This window comes from Aotus nancymaae, unplaced genomic scaffold (assembly GCF_030222135.1).
Source record: "Aotus nancymaae isolate 86718 unplaced genomic scaffold, 86718_ANA_hifiasm-v0.15.2.pri h1tg000011l, whole genome shotgun sequence".
NCBI classification, from domain to species: Eukaryota; Metazoa; Chordata; class Mammalia; order Primates; family Aotidae; genus Aotus; species Aotus nancymaae.
The window spans coordinates 76,398,468-76,420,315 of NW_026988422.1; the positions used below are offsets into that span (position 1 = coordinate 76,398,468).

At 53.6% G+C, this 21,848-nt stretch overlaps 1 protein-coding gene across 2 annotated transcripts in view; it reads right to left on the reverse strand.

Moving 5' to 3' along the window:
* Positions 1-21,848, reverse strand: part of ITPK1 (inositol-tetrakisphosphate 1-kinase) — a 179,118-nt gene that overhangs the window by 149,570 nt on the left and 7,700 nt on the right. Inside the window, exon 1 of one of the 2 annotated variants that reach the window (XM_064375179.1) lies at positions 11,580-11,818. The exons of the other annotated variant lie outside the window; for it this stretch is intronic. The gene's annotated coding sequence lies outside the window, so the exon portion shown is untranslated. Of the gene's footprint in view, positions 1-11,579; positions 11,819-21,848 lie in introns of those variants that run through there. 2 annotated transcript variants of the gene reach the window in all.

A 21,848-nucleotide genomic window follows, 5' to 3' on the forward strand; every position in this document is an offset into this window, starting at 1 on the left:
GGACCTGTGAGGACCAGGTACTCTGCCCCTTCACACCAGATCTCAGCAGCCACTGAATGGACACAACAGCTGCAACCTTTCTTTTTTCTTTTTTTTTTCTTAGACAGGGTCTCCCTCTGTCACCCAGGCTAGAGTGCAATGGCACGATTTCGGCTCATTGCAACTTCAACCTCCCGGGTTCCAGCAATTCTCCCGCCTCAGCCTCCCAAGTAGTTGGACTACAGATGTGCACCACCACACTCCACTAATTTTTGTGTTTTCAGTAGAGACGGGTTTCGCCATGTTGACCCAGGCTGGTCTCCAACTCCTGACATCAAGTGATCCACCTGTCTCCCAAAATGCCAGGATTACAGGCATGAGCCACCGTGCCAGGCCTCTTGTTTTATTTTTTGTTGAGACAGAGTCTCACTATGTTGCCCACTATGTTGCTGGTCTCAAACTCCTGGGTTCAAGCAATCCTCCCACCTTGGCCTCCCAGAATGCTGGGATTACAGATGTGAGCCACCGTGTCTGGCCTGTCACCTCTCTTCAAGTGGGGAAATTCAGAGCAGTTCAGTATCCTGCCCAAAGACTCACAGTTGGTAAGAAGCAGAACCACAATCTACACCCATCCAAATACCAGTAATTCCCAGGCTCCCTCACTCCCTACCTAGGCCCGCTCTCCCCACATCTGTCTGGAAAGCCTCCTCATCTCACAGCACTGTATGACTTCCTGGGGGAAAAGGTGACCCCTGTGATAGTGGGGGACCCACTGGGTCTGTTGGGGATGCGGCTTCTGGGATTTCTGGAAGAGGATTGTTCTGGACAAAGCTGTCTCTCCTCCCAGGCACCTGCTACCCCAATCCTCCCTCAGACCCTTGACCCCAGGAAGTCAGAAGGATGGGTGCCATTGCCCCAGGGGCCCCAAGACCTGAGAAGCAGCCCCTGAGCAGGCCTGCAGTGAAGGGTCCAGAAGGCCCTTCCTAAGGTCCAGCCTCTGGCATGCCAGGACGCTGTGGAATGGACACACGCTGAATCACTCCAGCCAGGAAGCAGGAGCTGGTACCCCCGTTCCTCCCTTCTCCACAGGGTTGGCAGTCCTTCTGTCCAATAACAAACCTTCCAGGCAAAGCAACCCTTCCTATGAAGCAGATTTCAGCTCAACCATAGGAAGAGGTTGCTAGCCTCCAAAGGAAGGCAGTGGAGAGGTGATGGGCACCCCATGACAAGAGGGATTTGAGCAGATGCCAGATGCCCACGGGCAGGGAAGAAAGGCCAATCTGTGGGGAAGGCAGCAGAGCTAATGTCTTAGGAGCCCCATCTCACCTCTAAAGAGTTCTACAAATGAGACAGAAATCAGCTGGGTCACAGGACTGCAGCTCATGAGAATGGTAGGTCAGCTGGACCTCTGGAGGAGGTGAGAATGAGCCTAGGGCCTGAGAGGACCCCAGTGCCAAAAGTCAGGCACAGGAGCTCTGACTCCCACATCACATCGAACATGCGTGAGCACACAGCCATGCAGGCCTTGACATGGGTGAGGGAGGATAGCACGCTGGCCCCCAAAGCAGGATGCTAGCAACCATCCTGGGAACCTTAGAGACAGCTCCCAGCAGGCAGGCACACCCCCCATCTCCATCCTGCCGGCCTCCAGGCCTGTCAGGCTCAGGTTCTGCATCTGGGAGCCATGGCTACAGTTCCCAAACAGCTGGAATAATCCCTCAGAGCCCCACACTGGGGGTCACAGCTGCCACCAAGCCAAAGCCAAGAGCCAGGACCTTGGGTATTAGAGAGAAATACCAAAAGGAGGATGTGGAATTCCAGAAGGGCAGAACCGAAGCTGGCACAGGCAGCCTCCCGCTCCCTGAGATGCACAGCTCTGCAGTGCAGGCCACCGGGTGGGCTCCCTGCCGTCCCTGCATGCACACTCTGCACCTTCTGCATCTGAAACTCGGCTCATCGCCCACTAGCCCCCTGCCCAGCCACGTCCCCTGGGCTTCCGTCACCTCCACCACTTGGGCCTCTGCAGCAAGTGCCACCTCCTCACCCATCAAGTCTCGCCCCGTCTGTTCCTAGCACACCTGGCTTCCTGCCCTGCCCCACAGGACGGTTCCCTCACACTTCTGACCACCTGTCCATGTTGTCTGCCCCCCTAGAACGCCCCCACCCCTGCCTCCCATCCACAACATGGGAAGCCTCCTCGTCAGACCATCCTCTCAGAGGGCAATCCAAGAGGGAGGACACTGAGGAACCCAGGAAGCCAGGCAGGGGGGTCAGACTGAGACCTGAAGGGCCAGCACACGGTGTACCCTCTTGCCCTGAATGCCTCCCGTGTAAAGGACAACGCACAGAGTCCACTTTGTCCCAATCCCAAACGTCCAGCCCATATCCCTGACTGTGTGCCCGCAACCATGCTGGAGAAACACTACTTGTCAGGATCAGAACTCGAGATAGAGAGGATTGAACCCCATTTGGTTGGGGGGGGTGGGCATAGGGGCTTTTCTTTTATTTTTTTGGCCAGAGTTTTCTTGAACTAAATTCCTCCTGATACTGGCATTCTCATAAAGCTCCAGGGACAGGAGGAATGTCTGGGGCCCTGAGGCATAAGACTATTCCTGTGCCAGTTTGATTACCTGGGCCAAGAAATTCATTTTTTGGCTTAAACTCATCTGAACTGGATTTTCTGTCACTTGCATTCACAAGAGCCCTGGCTGCTTCAATGTCCAAATCGAAACGTCACGTTCCACCGTTTCCATCACAAACCTGCACCTCCAATCTTGAAAATAGACCCATCCTATAGCCAAGCCAGAGGCCCCCATCATCCTCCCCTGCTCTTCTTCCTCATCCCTTCCTCCACAATCACTATGGAAAGGATTCTCTGGGGCTTGCAGGCAGCCAAGGGCCAGTGGCCCCTCTCCCAGGGAGACGGCTCACTGAGTGCTGGAAGGAAAGGCAGGAAGAGGAAAGCAGATGGCCTCTCAGCTGAGGAGGGAAAAAGAGAATCCCCAATAACACTGGCTGGCTGATTGCATATAATTATGATGAAAAAAGTTCTTTAAAATTAGCTCCCAAATACAGATATAATTTCAAGTGTCCCTTGCGGTGTGATTACAGCATCAGCCCAACAAATGTTTTACCGTCAGTACAGAATGCTCAGGCCCCTGCAGACAAAAAATAATGGAGCCAACAACGGTGCCAGGGCCAGACAGCTCCCAAAGAAGCACTTCCAGCTGCCCAGGAAAGCACCAGGCCAGGAAGCCCAGACCAGAACCACTCCTGCTCCCCTCCATAGCTGGCCTGGGGCACTTCCCAAGAAGGCACCAGGCACATTATTCTTCATTCTCTCTTTTTAATCTTCAAGGCCTTTGATGTTCGGACTCAAATTCCAAGAGCAACCAGCCAATGTCAACAAGGACGGCTTCACTTGCTGTTTGCTTCCTACGGCCGAGTGCTGGGCTCTACACCTCAGTTTTCCCACCTGGGAAATAGCGTGGCCGGGCGTGTAACTCAGGACACCGCCGGCGGGTGGAATGAATGAGGCTGGCACATAGTGGCATCCAGTCAGTGTCACCAGCTCCTCCCCGAGCTCCTCCTTGCCTCCCATTTAACCCCCTTCTTCAGATGTGGCACCTGAAGCTCAGAAAGGCTGCAGGAGCCATTCAGCTAGTCACAGAAGAGCAAGGAAGCAAACCGGCTCTGCTAGGTCCAAATTCCACGTTCTTGTCACACTGGGTCCTTGCTGGGCTTGAGGGATAACGGAAGGTGTCACTCCCGGGCAGCACAGGCAGGCTAGGTGCATTCAGACCTTGGCTGCTGCTCGGCCCTCCTCGGGACCCTGGGTTTGGGCCTTGATTTGAAAGCACCTGAGCAGGTTCTGGCCCAGTGTCCAACCCCCATGACTCCCCTGTCCCCTAGACTCTCCACCTCATAGGCTCCCCACTTTTCCTACAGAAGACAGTCCAAGAACCCTTTAACAAGCAAGACACAGAACTAAGAGGGACTTATCTGGGGTCACAGAGAAGTCAGGGGGAGATGAACACACTGTCACCAGGCACCCACACTGAGCCCAGCACAGAGGGGGCCACACTGGCATTCCAGCCCCCACCAGCACCCATGGAAAGGCTACCACAGCCCCATTCAAAAGATGCGAAAATCAAGGCTCAGGAAAAAACACAGGTCCCCCACAAGGACCAGAGTGTCAGGATTTTCCATCCAGGCCTCCTGACCCCCAGACCTGAGGTCCTTATGGCACCACAGACGCCTGGAGCAGGAACACAAGCACTCTGACTCCCAGGTCACGTCAAGTATGCGTGAACACATGGCCACGCAGGCCTTGACATGGATGAGGGAGGACAGCATGCCAGCCCCCAAAGCAGGCCTGACTCACTGACTGGAAACAGAGCTCGCCAGGTGACAGTGCAGCCAAGCTGGGACTAGCAGGGAATGATGAGAGACCCTCAGCCAGCACTGATCCTCAACGGAGAGATATTACCCTCCCCCCACCCACAGGACATCTGGCAGTACCTGGAGACATTCTTGGAAGAGAAGGGTGGTACTGGCATCTGGCAGGTAGAGACCAGGGATGCCACTGGGCACAGCTGATGGGCAGAGCCTGTGAGGAATCCAGCCAAAGCTGGGCCTAATGTGGTCCTGGCTGATGCCCACCGGACCAGCCAAACTTCACCCTACAACAGCCGGGGCCCCCTCTGCCCAGCCCCACCGCACTCGACTCAGCCTCCAGGCACCAGGAAACTCCAGCATGGCAGGGCCCAGGCCAGGAGGTGGCAGGGCTAGAAAAGCGCACTCCCCTGCCTCGGCAGAACCCACCAGCCACAGACTCACCCACCCTCCCGCCAGGACGCGCACCTCCAGGGTGCCTCAGATCATAATGGTCTTCCCCTAGAGGAACCTCTGGCCCAGGTCTGGCTGCTGCTTCACACAATGCTGCCCCCAGCTCTCCACATGCTCAGTGCCTCATGCCCCTCACCAGGATGGCTGCTCAACAAGCAGGATGCCGTTCTGCGACCACGTCCAGGCCTGCGTGGGCTCAACACGCATCTGCTGACAGCACATCGGCAAATACCCAACCTGTGGGGCAAACGTGACCGATGCCTACATGGGCATGGCCGAAAGGAAAAAACACAGGGTCCACAGCGTTCTAGGGCCTCCAAAGGCAGGGTTGCAGTGTGCGGGCTGCCCTGCAGATCCCAGCTCTCTGCCCTGGCCCCGGCAGCCAGGCCATTTTTGGCCCTTTGTGTTAACTGCGCTAGTCCTCAAGCCGCCCTTGGGTTGGGGTGATATAGCCCTCCTCCCAGCCAGAAGTTCTGAGTGCTCCGACCTCATCTCCTCTTCCCCTGTCCCCCAACCTACCCTTTCTCATGAAGTCAGGCCTTGACCTCAGTCCTTCCTTCCCCCCTCAGCCCTGAGCTCAGGTCAACAGGTTCCCTAAACCAGTGTTGGCAAACATGAATATGCAGTGTGCACCGGCGCCTCTTGGGGGTCTTGTTAAAACACAGATTCTGAGTCCGTGGATGCAGGGTGCGTGGAGATGCTGAGGCACCAAGAGTGCTGAGGCTGCCGGCCCTAGATAGACAACATCCTGAGTAGCGGAGGAGTAGCCGAGGTGCTAATGAGTCCTCAGACCGTGATGGACTCTGAAGAGTCAGTATCCATCGCCACCGCACTATCTAGACCACCACTGTCTGCACAATCGCACCAGCCTCCCCGCCAAATCCCGCAAGCCTCCACCAGTAGCCAACGTCACAGGCCTGCTGTGGCTCCCGCTGCCTTCAGGGCAAAGCCCAAGTTTGTATAATGATGGCTTACAGGATCCTGTGCAACCTGGCCTCAAAGGGAGCCTCACCCCGACTGCCAAGCTCCAGGCAGACTAAACTTCTCTCAGCTCCTGGGGTGCTCCAGCCAGGCCCCCACCGCCTCAGCTCCACCCTTCCTGGGAGGAGGGAGGGTCTGGGGGCAACCCAGCTCTTACATCTGGGCGCTCCAGCAGAGATTAGTTAACCTCTGTGAGGAGCCTCAGTTTTCTCCTCCGTTCCCACCAGGGATATGTGGGGACTCCTCCTCCTCTCTCTTCCTTGCCTAGAGCAGTCCCTTGGGGCAAGGGATTAGAGGACAGACGCTGGCAGGTGGGTGCCCTGTGGGCGATTTAAGAATAAGACAGAAGGGGCCGGGTGCATTGGCTCACGCCTGTAATCCCAGCACTTTGGGAGGCTGAGGTGGGTGGATCACAAGGTCAAGAGATTGAGACCATCCTGGTCAACATGGTGAAACCCCATCTCTACTAAAAATACAAAAAATTAGCTGGGCATGGTGGCACATGCCTGTAATCCAGCTACTCAGGAGGCTGAGGCAGGAGAATTGCCTGAACCCAGGAGGCGGAGGTTGCGGTGAGCCGAGATCGCGCCATCGCACTCTAGCCTGGGTAACAAGAGCGAAACTCCGTCTCAAAAAAAAAAAAAAAAAAAAAAGAATAAGACAGAAGGGGCCGGGTGCGGTGGCTCACGCCTGTAATCCTGTAATCCCAGCACTTTGGAAGGCTGAGGTGGGTAGATCATGAGGTCAGGAGTTTGAGACCAGCAGGACCAACATGGTGAAACCCCATCTCTATTAAAGATACAATAAATTAGCCGGGTGCAGTGGCGCACACCTGTAATCCCAGCTACTGGAGAGGCTGAGGCAGGAGAATCACTTGAACCTAGGAGGTGGAGGTTACAGTGAGCCGAGATCACGCCACTGCACTCCAGCCTGGGTGACAGGATGAGACTCTGTCTCAAAAAAAAAAAAAGGAAGTAAGAAGCAGAGCTGAATCACAGTCGGCACTGGCTTTTCCGAAAACTCACCTATGCCCATGGTTCAGAGGAGGCTGAGAGGGGACATCCTCCCCAGGCCAGCCTATGACATCTCCCCTAGATCAGCAAGCAATGCTGGGCCGCACACCACCCACACAGCTAAGTCACCGAGGGGCTGTCAGCTGGACATAGCTCCCGGGAGCCAGGTGAAGCCATCACGTTATCAGTGCATGCCCTGTGCTCGGTGCTAGACACAGACTCCTCATCTCCCCTCACACCAGCCCTATGACAATCTCCCTAGTGGAAGCTTAGGGACACTTAATGACCTCCCAGGGCCACCAAGCTTCGCAACGAGGCAGCCAGGACTGAGTCGGTGAGCCCTCCTCCAGGCTCTATGTTCTTCACCACTTGACGTGTGTGTGTCCGCACCTGCCAATCACAGAGTGAGGACAAGACCCGCCGTAGGCACAGGGGGAGGCAGGGGGTGCTCCTCCCCCAAGTGCCAGCCAACTGCTTCCTAGAGGCTCTCAGCCCAGGCTTCCAGGGGCTCCCCACAGCCACCCACCTGCACCAGCCCTACATGCCCAGAGTCTGTTTGGAGGACTGCTGGCCTCACAGTGACACGGCTTGGCACAGGCTTGCCCGCTTTCAGGACTACCTTCCATCCATACCTGTCTGTGAACAAGCTCCCTGCACCCTCAAACATACCTCTCAAGGTCACCACCTGCACAAAACTTTCCTCCATCTTCCCAGATAGGGAAAGTTGCCCTGTTCCTCAAGCAGAGTTCCTCCAACCCTTCACCTCCTGTCTCTGTCTCCCTACCAGCTGGGCTCCTGGGCTGCGGGAGGAACTCAGTGCTCCAGCACCTCTCATGGTGTCTGAAGCCCAGACCACAGCACCACCTAAATACCACCACCATCACCACAGTAATACCATCTACCACTGACTGGGGCCTACGATGGGGTATCTGTAGTATCTGTAAATAAATCTAGCAGGCAGTGAGCTACGGAGCTTTACACCATTAATAATTATTTCAACTGACACACCAACCACAGAAGTTAGGAAGTGCTTTGTTTATCCTACAGACAGAGAAACAGGCTCAGAGAAGCTTGCTAAGTTGCTACACAAGAGCAGAAGCAAGTTTGACCCGGTCCCTCCAATTCCAAAGCCAGCTTCTGCACCCTGTGGCAGGCAGCTGGAGGGGTAGAAAGCAATGAAGCCACTTCAGGGCATGGTCACACGCGCCTGCAGGGCTGAGCGATGCTATTCATTTAACATCATCAGAGCATAACAGGCACAGACAGGCCTGGGCACCTTATCAGCACTACCCAAAGCTTTTAAAGGCTCACTGACTAGGTTTTTTAAATAATTTCAACTTTTATCTTAGATTTAGAGGTACATGTGCAGGTTTGTTACAGGTATAATGTGTGACACTGAGGTTTGGAGTACCAATGATCTCATCACCCAGGTACTGAGCATAGTACCCAATGGGTAGTTTTTCAGCCCTTGTCCCCCTCCCCCGTTTCCCCCTCTAGCAGTCTCCAGTGTCTACTGTTCCCATCTTCATGTCCACATGTATACAAGGTTTAGCTCCCATCTATAAGTGAAAGCATGCAACATGTGGTTTTATGTTCCTGCATTAGTTTGCTTACGATAATGGCCTCCAGCTGCATCCATATTGCTGCAAAGGACGTGATTGTGTTCTCTTTTATGGCTGAGTAGTATTTCACGGACTATGTGTGGGGTAATTTGATGAGAGCCTTTGCCTTCCACCTCCTGTAAAATAAACTCAAACTACATGCCAGGGCCTGGAAAGCACTGAGAAACCTGGCCCGGCCTGCCTCTTCACAGCCCTGTCCTCTCAGCCCTTGCCTCACCCACGTCCTCTGGCTGTGGCTCCCCAACACACCAAGCTCCGGCTCCCTCCTGAGCCCCTGGGGCCTCTGCACTCGCTATCCCCGCTTCCCCCACATGAGATGCCTCAGCCCCAGCTTTCTGCAGCTGACTCCTTTCTGGCCTGTCAGCGGCAGCCACAGCTCTCTCCTTGGGAAAGGCCTTCTCCTACCATGTGAGGATAGTCCCAGACCCCTTCATATCACTGTTATCACTTCATTTTCTAATCCCAGATAAAACTATCCCTGTAACTCACTGGTTGGCATGTCTGTACCCCTCCCCATCGCCCTCACAGACTAAAGCTCCAAATGACAAGGCCTTGTCCATCTTGGCCACCACTCGACCCCATGTGCCAAGAGGCCTGGCAGGGCGGGATGCCAACAGATGTCTGTAAACAGCTCTGCGGGGGATGCAGGAGTTTTTCCAGTGAAGAAACACACAAGCAGAACAACAGGAAATCCTGGGTCTGGATGCAACCTGGAAACAACACAGGCACTACAAGGAGGAGGGGAACGCACAGGAGCTAGTCCTGGCTGTGGATTCAGGACTGGTTTCCACGCTAAAAATCCCAAGGGCTCTCCGAGTTGGAATGTTCTAGAATTTAGGGGCTCCGATGTTCTAACATCCTCCTATTCCAGCTGAGAAAAACAACTTCATCATGGGGGTCGGGGGGTTACCACACAGGTAACACCAGGCCCCAAACCAGGAACAAAACCTCCCACCACCACAGAGGACACTGATGCCACCGAGTAGCTTGGTCAGTCACCCACAGAGCCTTCTCTCTGTAAGCAAAGGCCAAGTTCCTGTAGGACCAGGCCTGAGAAACCCGGGTGGGTAGAGCTGGGCCCACAGCGGGTACTCAGAAAAACTTTCTGAATGGTGACAGTTGCTCCTTATGAACCTGACTTCTCTGCCCTCCCCATCCCCAGCCCAGCACTAGCTGGGCACCTGCCAGATACTAATTCAGGAAAGGTCTATGGGCTGCTGGCCAATGCCCAGGCCCAAATCACACACTCTGTGTGCAGACATGTTCCCAGGGCTTGACCCTCCCTGTATCCAGGCCTTGACCCTCCCTGTATCCAGGCCCTTTGCAATGACTTTGCCACCTCTGCCAAGGAGTAAAGCTTCTTTTCTTACCCCTTGAATGTGGGCTGGCCTTGGGTCTTGTTTTGGCCAACAAATTGTAGAGAAGCAAACAGGCCTCCAGAGGCCTTGGAAACATCCACCGTTAGTGTAAGGAACAAGGCCAGGCAGCCTGATGAAAGCCAAGACAGGAGGCTGGGTCATGCCCCATGCCTTTGGTTATCCAAAGGCAAAACCCCAGGACAGAGACCCCCTTACTGGACTGAAAGCTGACTGCACATATACAAGGCATTCTCGGCAAGACCAGAGCTACACAGCAGAGCCCATAGAACTGTGAGCTGAAAAAATGCTTATTGCTTAAAGCCGGTAGTTTTTAGGATGGTTTGTTATGTAACAACAACGGATAAAAACTTTTACCTACATGGAATGGAATCAGAAAGGGAAGGAAGACACTTATATTCACAAAGGTGTCCAATGCAGCTGTATCTACAACAGCAAGAAAACGGGAAAAATTGGCTGGGTGTGGTGACTCACGCCTGTAATCCCAGCACTTTTGAAGGCCAAGGTGGGCTGATCACTTTAGGTCAGGAGTTAAAGAACAGCCTAGCCAATATGGTGAAACCCTGTCTCTACTAAAAGTACAAAAATTAGCCGTGCGTGGTGGCACATGCCTATAATCCCAGCTACTTGGGAGGCTTAGACAGGAGAATCACGTGAACTTGGAAGGAGGCAGAGGTTGCAGTGAGCTGAGATTGCCACCAATGCACTCCAGCCTCAGCAACAAAAGCAAAACTCCACCTCAAAAAAAAAAAATTAGCAAGTGTGGGCTGAGTGCAGTGGCTCACACCTATAATCCCAGCGCTTTGCGAGGCCAGGGATATCACTTGAGGTCAGGAGTTTGAGACCAGCCTGGCCAACATGGTGAAACCACACCTCTACTAAAAATAAAAAAATTAGCTGAACATGGTAGTGGGCCCCTGTAATCCCAGCTACTTGGGAAGCTGAAGCACAAGAATTGCTTGAACCCAGGAGGTAGTGGTTGCAGTGAGCTGAGATCACGCCACTGCACTCCAGCCTAGCCAACAAAGCGAGATTCTATCTCAAAAAAAAAAAAAAAAAAAAAAAATTAGCCAAGTGTGGTAGCGCATGCTGAAGGTCCCAGCTAGTCAGGAGGCTGAGGCAGGAGGATGGCTTGAGTCCAGGAGTTTAAGGGGGAAGTGAGCTATGAGTGCACCACTGCACTCCTGCCTGGGTAACAGGGCAAGACCCTGTCTCAAAAAAAGTAAGATTATAGTGCAATAAATCACAGCATAGACATTCAGTAGATCTATTCTGTAGTCATTTAAAATGATCACTGTCTATTGTACTTTTTTTTTTAAGTCTTTAGCTTTTATCACTGCAACCTCCGCCTCCCAGATTCAAGTGAGTCTTCTGCCTTGGCCTCCCGAGTAGCTGGGATTACAGGCATGTGTCACCATGCCCAGCTAATTTTTGTATTTTTAGTAGCGATGGGGGTTTCACCATGTTGGCCAGGCTGGTCTTGAACTCCTGACCTCAGGTGATCCACCTGCCTTGGCTACCAAAGTGCTAGGATTACAGGCATGAGCCATTGCATCCAGCCTTAAGTGATGTATTTTTATTTACAGTGAATATCTATAGATAACCAGTGAGTTTATTCTACCATGAGAGACCCATACCCTCACCAGGCCCTGTCACCCTGCACTTCTCCCAACCTCCAGCCCAGCCCCTTCACCTGGAGTCCTCAGAACTGGAGCCCTGAGGTGTGGAACAGCCTGGGTTTGTGGCCACCAGCCACTCACCATTCACTTCCTCTCTCCTCCAGGGTGGAAACAGTCCAGCACGCCCTCCACGCAGTTCCCACGAGGCCTGCTCGGCTGGTGGGGGCCAGGGTCTGGCTGAGTACATCAGAGTGGAACGTCCTGGAGAGGAGTGGCCCTCCCCAGACCAACGCTCCCCTCCAGCTCCAACAACCCCCAGCCACTAGTTCACAGCTGCTCCCAGCTCTCAGAATTCCCAGGATCCAGCAGAAAGACACCTTCTCAACCCTCCCCAAACAGGACAGAGTCAAACAGCAACAGGCTAATTGTGTTTACATAATACAAGATTGTTTAGCTCCAGAACGCTTCAGTGTCAAAACACCAAGGTTCTGCACAGCGACAGCGACAGCCGGGCAGGGAAGACATCGTCCTTTTCCTGGAACTCAGCAGCCTTTCCCAAGGCCCTGAAAAACCCCAGCCTACAAATAGGACATCAGCCCTCCAGTATGCCCACCCACCCTGCTGGCCGCTGGGCCCAGCCAGGACCCTCAGAATCTGCCTGTGTCAGGCTGGCCACGGGAATAAGCCAGACTTGGGTTTAAATGAGGTATAAGGTGAGGGTCCAAGAAGCAGCTTCAGGGCTGCCCATGCAGTCACAGCCACAGGGAGGCCCTGAGCAGCCTCCCTTCCAGAGCTTCCACCAGCACTCCCACCCAGCTCCCTCTGAGAATTCTGGAACCCCAAACAGAGGTGCCCAGGAGGGAGTAGGCCAGCCTGAGGCTCAGACATGCAGGGGTACTCTCCACTCCCTTCTTAGGTACAGCGTTCTGTCCCTGGACGCTATGTGCAAACCCTCAGGCCCCATCCAGGTCTTTGCAAGCCAGGTCCAGAGCTGTAAGTTGAGGGAGAGCAGCCCCCAGCCTCACCCAGGCCAGCCACTGTCAGGCCTAGAACCAGGGAACACATCCACCCCCACTCCAGCTGCCAGACAGCCCTCCCCCACCCCTGGGGAACAGTCACCCCAGCATCCTTTTGGGGATCCATCCTGCCCACATTCAGGCCAAGAAGAGAATGAGGCACTGCACTTCCCAGCCCCAGCGACTGGTTCAGAGACAGGTGTGTGGCCCAGGCTGACAAATCAGAGGCCACCAGAAGGAATCCCCATCCTGGTGGACCTGGAGCCTGAGGGACGGGAGGCCCTGAAGCCTACCTGACCAGCTCTGAATCCCAGCTCTGCCCCTACCAGCTGTCTGACCCCAGGCAAGTTACTTAACCCTTCTGTTAGAAACTGGAATGCTAAAAATACCACCCTCCCAGGGCTGTCACGTGGATCGAAAGAGATGACACATGTCAGGAACACCACACAGTGCCTGGCTGAGAATAAGGGTTGAGGGTGAGGACCCACCTTGCACCACATGGGCCTAGGAATGAAGAGACAAGGGAAGCAGGCGAAGAGAAAGATACCAGGCCCTATGGACTGTCACCTGAGCTCCTGAATCTACCCACACCTGAAGCCACAATGCCCCAAGGATTTGACTCAGGAACCAATACATCCCCTTTGTTACTGAACCTGCTCAGCACTGAGGCTCCTGTCAGAACCCACCCATCCCTGTGACTCTAAGAATCAGCCATACAATCGATTTTCTGCTCAGATCGTCAGCCTCATCCCAATGACTTGACACATCACTTGGTTAATAGAGAGAGAGAGGACCAGAGCACAGAGCAACGGAAACAGATCTGCAGGCATGTGGCCCAGTCCACAGATCTCACTGTCCAGGGGGTCCCAGCCTAAAGCTCTCACAGAGGCACTCACAGAACTGCCCATGTCCCAGATGGCGGTGTCAGGGAAAGGGTACCCACCCACTCCCACACCCTTCCCAGGAAAGCATCCCAAATCCAAAGAACTGGTTCCTGCAGCATTCCCAGTAAGGCTAGAAGGAGAGACTATTGGGCCCATCAACAAAAATAATTCATTCTGGCCAGGGATGGGGTCCACCAATGATGGCCCAGAACACAACACACCTCGCACTCCTATAGGTTTCCTGGCGGCCACAGGAAGTATATTTGTGGGCTGCGAAGCTGTCAGCCCAAAGCTCTGCATGTGTGACCCTGCAAGGCTAGCCATTCTGAGCTGCAAACCCTCATTTGCAGAGGCCTCTTCTAGCTCAAAGGTTTTCAAATATTACTCCTCTAAGATCATGACTCACCCCACAGAGGAGGCTTATTCTGACATCACCTGACATAGGTGAATGAGGGGTCACCTTCCCCCTTCTTCCTTCCAGAGATGGCCTCTGCCCCGCACAGATGGGAAGTCTCTGTGCGTTGAGCTCCTCCTATGCATGAACACAAGGCCAACTTTTACTGACGAGGAAATTAAAGCCCAGAGAGGAGCCAAAACACACCCACAGTGATACATCTAGTAAGAAGCCGAGGTCAGGCACAGTGGTTCACGCCTGTAATCCCAGCACTTTGGGAGGCCAAGGCGGGTGGATTACTTGAGGTCAGGAGTTCGAGACCAGCCTGGCCAACCTGGTGAACCCCCACCTCTACTAAAAATACAAAAATTACCCAGTGTGGTGGCATGCGTCTGTAATCCCAGCTACTCGGGAGGCTGAGGCACAAGAATCGCTTAAATGTTGGAGGTGGAGGTTGCAGTCATCCCAGATCACGTCACTGCACTCCAGCCTGGGCTACGCAGTGAGTCCGTCTCAAAAAAAAAAAAAAAAAAAAAAAAGCCGAGGGTTCAAATCCAGTCACCAAGCAAGACATGCTGGCCCCACGATATCACATGGAATCCAGCAGAGACCCCACCAAGAGGTTTCTGAACTACATTCCTCTCCTGTCCCATCTCCTTCCCCAGACATAAGGGATGCTCAAATATAATAAATGCTTGGTAAACATCTCCATCAACCTATTGGCCGATTCTAAACAAGAATAACACAGTGACCATTTACTGAGCCTCTTTCCAAGAGCAAGGCTCTATGTTAAGGCCTTGAGGTACCTTAGCTCAACCAATCTGCAAAACTATCCTGCTACAGGCTGGCACTACAATTCCCACTTCAGGCGCAGGAGCTAAAGGCTCAGAGAGGGTAAGTTGAGGCCAAGGGTCTGAGCTCCAATGAGAATATTCCCAAGAGCCTCCCAGACTTTTGGAGTCTTTCTAAGGAGGTTCCCAAACCCTCTAGGCCTCTAACTTCAGTAGATGAAGTTCCAAGGTCACCAAGGTGACCCACAAGAAGAAACATGAGTGGCAGTTTAAACAGGGGAGTGAGCCACAGTTGCATCCGTAGCTCAGAGCATTTCAAGGGAAGGGAATGGCAGGATCTACCTGGGGCCTGGGGATGCGGCTGAGACTATATGGAAAGAGCTCTTAGCACACCCGGTAGCCCAAACATGGCATCCACAGGATGCTCAGCAATGCTGCTGGCAGGTGGCTGGGTACTGGGCAGGCCCACCACAGCCTCCCGGGCCTGAGTGGGTGTCATTGAGTCAATGCTGAATTTCCCGACACTCTCCAAGCAGGCAATGCATCCAATTGAAATTGAAAAGAAAAAAGAGAAAAGTGAATAACTAAGGGGTAGTGAGGGTGCCAGAGAATAACTCGGACAAAAGGGAGCCATCCTCTGCCTTCATTTAAAAAGCCAAAAACAGGCTGGGAGCAGTGGTTCATGCCTGTAAACCCCAGCCCTTTGGGAGGCTGAGGCAGGAAGACTGCTTGAGCCCAGGAGTTCAAGACCAGCTTGGGCAACAAAGGGAGACCCCATCTGTACAAAATCTTTTTTAAAAATTAGCTGGGTGTGGTGGCACCTGCTTGCAGTACCAGCTACTGGGAAACCAAGACAAGATGATCATATGAGCCCAGGAGTCCCAGGCTGTGGTGAGCCGTGACTGCACCAGTGCACTCCAGCCTGGGCGACAGAGTGAGACCCCATCGCAAAAAATAATAATAATAGTAATTAAAATCTTAAAACTAAAAAAAGACAAAAACCAAAAAATTCTGTAATGGTCAAGAATATAGGCTTTGGACTGCACGCTGTGGCTCACACCTGTAATCCCAGCACTTTGGGAGGCCGAGCCGGGCAGATCACTTGAGGTCGGGAGTTCGACACCAGCCTGGCCAACATGATAAAACCCTATCTCTACTAAAAATACAAAAAATTAGCTGGGTGTGGAGGTGCACGCTTGTGATTCCAGCTACTCGGGAGGCTGAGGCAGAAGACTCACTTGAACCCAGGAGGCAGAGGTTGCAGTGAGCCGAGATCGCGCCACCACACACAAACTGACATTTAAACCCCACCCTTGGCGTGACCAGCTATGAAACCCCAGGAAGGTCACCTATCCTCTCTGAGCCTCAGTCTCCACATACGGACTGAGAGCCTCAAAGAGCCACATGTGAGCGCTCAGCACCACGTCAGGCATGAAGCTAGAGCTCCACAGACAGGAGCCACTGCTGTTTCCGGTGCTAACCATCCTTATACCACTTAAACAATTCAGGGCAGGTGGCTTATGGGCATTTCTGGAGGAGGATCCCCTGCCCCGCTCCACAATACAGGCAGCTCAGTCAGCTCTCCAAAAAGAACGAGGCACATTCCTCACCAGCAGGGGCTCCTCCTGATATGTGTAGACAAATGTCAGAAGCTGGGGCCTGGACTGGCCTCTCTGCAGCTTCAGGCCTCCCCAGAGCAGCGAGAGAATAGACAGGGCACCCAAATCGCAAGCACAGCCCACAGCTTAGCTGCGCCCAAGTCAAGGTGATTAAAAGGGTGCTTGGGAGCTGACTGTGCAGGAAGCAAAACCTTTCTCCAACACGATCCTGATGCCACTGGACACACCTTCCCACAGGGAGGTGGCAAAAGGCCTCTGACGGCAAGACCATAATTCCTTTTCTTTTCAAGGATCCCATGATGAATGTCAGGACTTTAAAATCTTTAAAAAAAAAAAATAGTCTGGGCTGGACGCGGTGGCTCATGCCTATAATCCCAACGCTTTGGGAAGCCAAGGAGGGCGGATCACCTGAGGTCAGGAGTTCAAGACCAGCCTGGCCAACATGGTGAAACTCTGTCTCTACTAAAACTACAAAAATTAGCCAGGCATGGTGGCATGCACCTGTAATCTCAGCTACTTAGGAGGCTGAGGTCCAAGAGTCGCTTGAGTCTGGGAGGTGGAGGTTGCAGTGAGCTGAAATCACACCACTGCACTCCAACCTGATGACAGAGCGACTCACAATAAACAAAAAGAAAACAGGCTGCCCAGGAGCAGGGCTCAAGCCCATAATCCTGACACTTTGGGAGGCTGAGGCGGGCGGATCACTTGAGCTTGGGAGTTAGAGACAAGGCCAGGTTCAAATCTAAGCTGCCCTACCTGCTAGCTCTATAACTTGCAGCTAACTCTGCATGTTCTTTTTTTTTTTTTTTTTTTTTTGGACACAGAGTTGTCTTACTCTGTCCCCCACGCTGGAGTCCAGTGGCACAATCTTGGGTCACTGCAACCTCTGCCTCCTGGGTTCAAGCGATTCTCCTGCCTCAGCCTCCCGGGTAGCTGGGATTACAGGTGTGTGCCACCATGCCTGACTAATTTTTTGTATTTTTAGTGGAGACAAGGTTTCACCATGTTGGTCAGGCTGGTCTCGAACTCCTGACCTTGGGTGATCCGCCTGCCTCGGCCTCCCAAAGTGCTGGATTATAGGCGTGAGCCACCATGCCCAGTCTGCATGTTCTTTCTGGACCTTCATTTTCATATCTGTAAGATGGGCAGGGGTGCAGAATGAAGAGGAAATTTGACAGAGACAGAAACCAAGAATCCCACATCATTCTATTCCTCACAGAGAAACCCATGAGCTGGGCGCAGTAGCACACTTGTAGTCTCAGCTACTCAAGAGGCCAAGGCGGGGAGGATTGTTTGAACACAAGAGTTGGAGACCAGCCTGGGCAACATAGCAAAACCCTGTCTCTTAAAAATAAGAAAAATAAACTCACAAGCCCAGGACCCTGAGAGGCTCAAAGCCCAGCACACTGTGGGCAAGAGCTGCTCAGTGGCGGGATGACTGCCCCGAAGCTCTCCCTCGGGCTGACCCTGGGGCTCCAGGACACTGTGGTGCTCGCTGCTGCATCAACACCAGAACCCAGGAGTGCCCAGCACGCAGCAGGCACTCAGCAAGTACACGGCGTGTGAGTGCATAAAGGAATGAATGGAGTGTTTTTTAAAAAGAAGATGCCACAGCCCACCCAAGATTCATTCCAGGGGAAGAGGAGGCTGGGAAACTGCACTGGGACAAGCACCCCAGGGTGGGGAGTGGATGCTTCCTCACCTCTGCAGCCCAGCCCTCAACTGTTGGATGGAAACAGGGTGTGAGGCAGAAATGAAAGTGAAACTGCCACAGGAGCGTGCTCTCTACACCACCTACCACGCCCCGACCTGCCCAGGAAGCAGCAACTGACTACTAGAGGAGCACCCCAGAAAATGATGGGTGGCGGCTCCCACCAGAGATGTGTCAGAGGCCCCAAGTCCTGCCTTGGGCTGCTGGGAGGGCAGGTGAGGTGGTCTCTTTGGTGGAGGGAGAATCCTATCATTTGCTAAGCACCTTCCGTGCTCACCAGTCCTGGGGTGGGTGCACCAAACCCACTTTCCAGTTGGGAGGGCAGAGGCTCAGGGCAAGTCTCACACTCTAACTCCACTGCCATCTCCACCATGCACTATCCCTCTGGGCCCAACTGCACATAAAGGATACTCAGAAAAGAACCCCTTGAGGCTGGGCGTGCCGGCTCACTCTGGTAATCCCAGCACTTTGGGAGGCCAAGGTAGGCGGATCACGAAGTCAGGAGATGGAGACCATCCTGGCTAACACGGTGAATCCCCGTCTCTACTAAAAATACAAAAATTAGCCAGGTGTGGTGGCAGGCACCTGTAATCCCAGCTACTCAGGAGGCTGAGGCAGAGGTTGCAGTGAGCCTATATCACATCATTGCACTCCAGCCTGAGTGACAAGAGTGAAACTCCAACTCAAAAAGAAAAGAAAAGAACCCTTTGATTTTCCTGACACTGGATGCCACACCAATTGATGGCAGCTGGATGCTGTGTCGAAGACAAAGGCGACCTGGCAGGGTGGAGACAGCAAGGTTTCAGGAGTTGCCCATCCCTGAGGGTGAATCCCAGCTGCGCTGCTCACAGCTCAGTGACCAAACAGGTCACCTCACCTCTCCCTAAGCTTCAGGGTTCTCATCTAACAAATGGAGACCCCTCACCCATCCTGGAGAGTAGGTATCCAGTCTGCATAGTGCCTGACCCCCATGGTAGGTTCTCCTGATCCTCTGAGATCTGGCATGAGCCACTGATGTACAAGGGGGTGGAGGGGAAGTTCAACACAGTCCTGCCAAAGCACAGCAGGCCACCCGAACAAGCCCAGAGTCCCAGTTTCCAGCTTGGGCTCCAAGAGCTCCTGGAGTGACCTCAGGCCAATGAGAATGGTTGCTGAGGAGTCCATGAGTTTGCAGCATAAACTGCCAAGGAAAACACCACAAGTGTGTATCTAGCCAGGCTGATCTGAGGAATGTCTCTTGTGCAAAACTAGCTCCTTTCTGTACACTCTGGACAAATCAGTAGCCAGAGGCAAGAAATCTGAAAAGGCTTCTTTTGAGAAGGAATCTCACAAAAGGTAGCAACAGCAGGCAGAACTGGGCTGGGCTGGCCATCTGGTGCCCCTGGCATGTCTCCCCCCTGCATGAGGGGGCTCCAAGGAGGCCTCAGGAGAACAGTGCTAGACTGGAGATTCCCACAGCGAGCTCACGGTACAGAAACCCAGGAGCCAGCCTGGGAACCTCTGGTTCCAGCACACCTCCTGGAGGGGCCGGCCCCTGAGAAGTCTGAAGACGCTGCTTCAGCCTTGGCTAACTCGGTGCTTCCCCACGCCTGACAGTTTTGGGGCGAGGTCTAGTGAGGCACTTTATGAAATGACGGTGAGTTTCACATAAGAATCATCAGGACACTTCACAAGGAGCTCCCCAGCCCCTTTACCAGGGAACCTTCATCTCACAGGGAGGGCGGACTTCAGTACGTGTACTTCTCCCCAGCACCCCTGGTGCTTTTTAAATTTTTTTTTTAATTTTTTTGAGACGGAGTCTTGCTCTGTTGCCCAGGCTGGAGTGCAGTGGCACAATCTCGGTTCACTGCAACCTCCGCCTACTGAGTTCAAGCAATTCTCCCACCTCAGCCTCCCAAGTAGCTGGGATTACAGGCAACCACCACTACACCCAGCTAATTTTTGTATTTTTAGTAGAGACAGGATTTTGTCATGTTGGCCAGACTGGCCTTGAACTCCTGACCTCAGGTAATCTGGCCACCTCAGCCTCCCACAGTGCTGAGATTATAGGCGTGAGCCACTGGTTTGGCAAACAAGTAACTTGGAGGAAGATCGATGACTGCCAAGGAGCTCACATGCCAGGCGCCACTTCCCTCTGTTCCCTTGGGCACCTGAGGCCCAACTTGACCCTTGAGAAAGGTCAGCTGACCCATCCACCCCACCCCACCCCACCACCACGCCGCCCCACCCCACAGCCCAGAGCAGCTCATTTCCTGAACACAAAGGCTGGACTGAGCCAGATAGAAGCGGAGCATTTTGTCTTCCTATCCCTGGCTCCCAGGCCATAACTGCAGCCTCCCTCGGATGGGAGGAAAGTCACACTGTTAGGAAACAAGGCCCTTGAAGGACACCCCCATGCCTCCTTGGACCACCCTGTCTAAAGTGGAAACCGGCCTCAGTTCTGCCCCGAGATGCCCGCCCTCTAGTTCACATGGCACCCAGGACTTATGGCAAAGGCAGGCCAGGGTGTGTGGCCTCTACACAGTGACACCATCCACCCTGTGGGTCCTTTAGCTCCTGGAGAGAGCTCTAGGCCCCTCTCACTGAACGTCAGCTCCTCAGGGAGGCCTTCTCTGACCACAGAGTGCTAGAGTGGCTGCAGCCACCGTGCCATGGTTCTCTCCTGCTTGCAGGCTTCCTGGCTCTAGTCATGCCCTGCAGCATTTCCAGTGCATCTGAGAACCGCTCTGCCTTCACCTCCCCTAGGTGTATGCCGGCAAGAACCAGCACCCAGCACAGGCCTGGCCAGGGCAGATGCCCAGGACTCGCCCACAAGCCCCTCCAGATCCTGGGACTTACCACCTAACTCCCTCCCCATCTCCCCACCCCTGGGGTTCCCTTCCTGGCCCGAAATATTCCAGAGTCACAAGTAACTGTGGCTGAGCCATACGGACATGAAAAAGGCTTCCAAAAACCACCAGGTAGTTCACTTATCTACTAACATACTTTTTTTTGCGGGTGGGGGAGGATGGAGTCTTGCTCTGTTGCTCAGGCTGGAGTGCAATGGTATGATCTTGGCTCACTGCAACCTCAACCTTCCAAGCTCAAGCAATTCTCCTGCCTCAGCCTCCCCAGTAGCTGAGATTACAGGTACCCATCACCATGCCCTGCTAATTTTTGTATTTTTAGTAGAGATGGGGTTTCACCATGTTGCCCAGGCTGGTCTTGAACTCCTGACCTCAAATGATCTGCCCACCTTGGCCTCCCAAAGTGCTATGATTATAGGCATGAGCCACCATGCCCAGCCTCTAACAGATACTTTTTTGAGCTCCTCTTTGCACTGGTATAGGCACTGGGGTTTCAGCAGTAAATAAAGCTGCCAAAATCTCTACCTTCATGGAACTAACTATTTAAAAACAAGACAGACTTAAAATAAGCAGGACGATGAGCAAGTCAGAAAGAACAGGCCCAGCGGTGGGGGCCACTAGGTATCAGCGAAGATTCTGACGGATCGAGAGGGGAACGAAGACACCTCCCTGAAGCTGTGTGGAAGGGCCTTTGGCCTGTGGGTCCCGATTCGCCCTCTGGGGCTGCCGAGTCTGCAGGTGGCCTCTGCCACAGGTGTGCCCTAGAACACCATAAGCAATTAACAGGGTGGGGCACCCAGCACTCAAGGGCCTGGAGGGGTCGGGGGATGCAGTGTGCAGGGGGTCAGGAGTCCGGGGCTCCCTTGTGGGAGTGATTCTTGATGCTCCACAGCTCCACGGAATCTCTGACATGAATCATAGCGCCACCCCACCAAACCCTAAAAGTGGCTGTGGGAGCACTCCCAGGAGCCATCCGGAGGACGGGCCTATAGAAACCAGCCCATGAGGCTCTGCTGGGGAGACGAAGGCCACAAGGATCGCTCCTTTCTGAGCAGGCTCAGAGCAGCAAGACGGAGCCCCAGAAAAGATTCAAACGGCCCAACAGGTATGGCCTGACCACTCTAATACACACCATGGGCCGGGAGGAAG